Genomic DNA, 3,649 nt, shown 5'->3' on the forward strand with positions numbered 1-3,649 from the left:
CCCCTGCAGGGAAGTTAATCTATTCGAATAGCCGTGATCTTCGGTAACAGGACGACTTGGAGTTGTACCTTGACCTTATGACAACTAGAACCGGATACTTAATAAAACACACCCTTCCAAGTGCCAGATACAACCCGGTGGTTGCTCTCTAGCAGGGCGACGAGGAGAGGATCATCGGTTAGGATTATGCTATGCGATGTTACTTGGTGAACTTACCTTCTACTCTCTTCTCCTGCTGCAAGATGGAGGTTGCCAGAAGCGTAGTCTTCGAAAGGCCTAGCTATCCCCCTCTTATTCCGGCATTCTGCAGTTCAGTCCACATATGATACCCTTAATCCATTTGATACCAATGCATACATATGTAGTGTAGCTCCTTGCTTGCGAGTACTTTGGATGAGTACTCACGGTTGCTTTACTCCCCCTTTTCCCCCTTCCTATACCCGATTGCTGCGACCAGACGTTGGATCCCAGGAGCCAGACGCCACCGTTGACGACAACTACTACTACTCGGGAGGTGCCTACTACTACGAGCAGCCCGCTGACGACGACCAGGAGTAGTTTAGGAGGATCCCAGGCAGGAGGCCTGTGCCTCTTTCGATCTGTATCCCAGTTTGTGCTAGCCATCTTATGGCAACTTGTTTAACTTATGTCTGTACTCAGATATTGTTGCTTCCGCTGACTCGTCTATGATCGAGCTCTTGTATTCGAGCCCTCGAGGCCCCTGGCTTGTAATATGATGCTTGTATGACTTATTTTATTTGTAGAGTTGTGTTGTGATATCTTCCCGTGGGTCCCTGATCTTGATCGTACATGTTTGCGTGTATGATTAGTGTATGATTGAATCGGGGGTGTCACAGGGGGTTAGGGGGAGAGGGAAGAGTTTATAGTGACGGGGCTTACACAATCAATGTGGTGGAAGGGGTTTTTGAGCTGGATGCACCAATGATAGCTATGGTGAGCTTTGATTGTGAACACGGGGGCCGGGGGGGGGGGAGGGGGAATAAGAGTGCTTTATAAATTCCAAAGGTATATGAATGCATGGATAATTAACTATTACCTCGGTCCCAAAATGCTCGTCTTAGATTCTTTTGGATACGAATGTATCTAAACACTAAAACATGTCTATATATCTCTATATCTAGACAAATCTAAGACGAGTAATTTGGGACGGAGGGGGTACTAAACAAAAAAGGGAAAAGAATGTCATCCCGACCGACGTTCACCACTCACCCCTGGACTGAGGCTCTGTGTTCTGGTCTGGCTGATGTGCACACCCAACCTTCAACGTCGTTTGCATCCACGCACGTTGAGGCCCAGTTGGTCTAAAAGCCGTCGGGCCTTTATCTACTTGCAGAATCCCGTGAAGCATGGGAGCAACGAGGGCGGGCAGCGGGGGGGGGGGGGGGGGGGGGGGGGGGGGGGGGGGGGGGGGGGGGGGGGGGGGGGGGGGGTTGGTGCGGCGACTACCACATGTTACGCGTTCTGTGCATATTTTCCTGCACATGTTTTTTCATTTTTTGGATTTTCCAGCATAGGTCGGCAGGAACAATGATGGCCAGGATAGAGTGGTGCTGGGAATGGTAAGAGAGAGTGTTGACGGGGACGACGGTGAAGTTTTTCATTGTGGAGTTGTAGTAAACAATTAATTATAAAAAGTCGTGAACAAAGAAATACTAACCAGCAGGAAAATGAAGGTCTAATAATAGACTACACAGACCGGTCAAATATAGGGACCGATTAGTGATTATCTTCAGTCCCTTTGATCATCAGGACAAGCTATCATTGACCGGCCAGTTTTAGACCGGTCCACGATGACCATCTTCCATCCCAAAAGTTGACATCACTGATGCCCCGGGACAGGTGATACGTCCATTTTGCATCATGTTTCTTACTGTTATTTATGATGTTTTTATCCATAATAATGCTTTTTGGAGTAATTATAATGCCTTTTCTCTCATAATATGCAAGGTATACACAAAGAGGGAGAATTCCGGCTGCTGGAAATCTGGACCTGGAAAAGCTACGTCAGGCCACCTATTTTACACAACTCCAAACAAGCTGAAATTTCACGGAGATTTTTTATCAAATATATGACGAATATTGGAGAAAATAACTACAATAGGGGGCCCACCAGGTAGGCACAACCCACCTGGGCGCGCCAGGGAGCCCAAGCGCGCCCTGGTGGGTTGTGCTCACCCAGGCCCACCTCCGATGTCCATCTTCTGGTATATAGGTCGTTTTGACCTAGAATAAATAAGGCGATGACTTTTGGGAAGGAGCGCCGCCGTCTCGAGGCGGAACTTGGGCAGGAGCACTTTTGCCCTCCGGTGGAGCGATTCCGCCCTGGGAACTTCCCTCCCGAAGGGGGAAATCATCGTCATCATCATCACCAACAACTCTCCCATCTTGGGGAGGGCAATCTCCATCAACATCTTCAACAACACCATCTCATCTCAAACACTAGTCCATCTCTTGTGTTCAATCTTGTTACCGGAACTATAGATTGGTGCTTGTGGGTGACTAGTAGTGTTGATTACATCTTGTAGTTGATTACTATATGGTCTATTTGGTGGAAGATTATATATTCATATCCAATATGCTATTTAATACCCCTATGATATTGAGCATGATTATCATTTGTGATTAGTTACTTATGTTCTTGAGGTCACGGGAGAAATCATGTTGCAAGTAATCATGTGAACTTGATATGTGTTCGATATTTTGATAGTATGTATGTTGTGATTCCCTTAGTGGTGTCATGTGAACGTCGACTACATGACACTTCACCATATTTGGGCCTAAGGGAATGCATTGTGGAGTAGCAATTAGATGATAGGTTGCGAGAGTGACAGAAGCTTAAACCCCAGTTTATGCGCTATTCTGTAAGGGACCGATTGGATCCAAAAGTTTAATGCTATGGTTAGAATTTATTCTTAATACTTTTCTCGTAGTTGCGGATGCTTGCGAGAGGGTTAATCATAAGTAGGAGGTTTGTACAAGCAAGAACAACACCTAAGCACCGGTCCACCCACATATCAAATTATCGAAGTACCGAACACAAATCAAACCAATATGGTGAAAGTGACTAGATGAAAATCCCGTGTACCCTCAAGAACACTTTGCTTATCATAGGAGACCGTTTTGGCCTGTCGTTTGTCTCAAAAGGATTGGGCTACCTTACTCCACTTTTGTTACTACTATCGTTACTTGCTCGTTACAAATTGCCTTGCTATCAAACTACTCTGCTACTTATAATTTCAGCACTCGCAGACATTACCTTGCTGAAAACCACTTGTCATTTCCTTCTGCTCCTCGTTGTGTTCGACACTCTTACTTATCGAAAAGAGCTACAATTGATCCCCTATACTTTTGGGTCATCAAGGCTATTTTCTGGCACCATTGCCGGGGAGTGAATCGCCTTTGGTAAGTGGAATTTGGTAAGGAAACATTTATATACTGTGCTGAAATTTATTGTCACTTGTTACTATGGAAAACAATCCTTTGATGGGTTTATTCGGGGTATATTCACCTCTACCGGAACTACAATTAGCTACCCCTCAACCTACTGCACCTACTAAAAATATTGAATATGAAATTCCTTCGGGTATGATAGAACAACTGCTAGCTAATCCTTAGGCAGGAGATGGAA

The sequence above is a fragment of the Triticum urartu genome, chromosome 3 (assembly GCF_003073215.2).
Source record: "Triticum urartu cultivar G1812 chromosome 3, Tu2.1, whole genome shotgun sequence".
In the NCBI taxonomy this organism is placed as follows: Eukaryota; Viridiplantae; Streptophyta; class Magnoliopsida; order Poales; family Poaceae; genus Triticum; species Triticum urartu.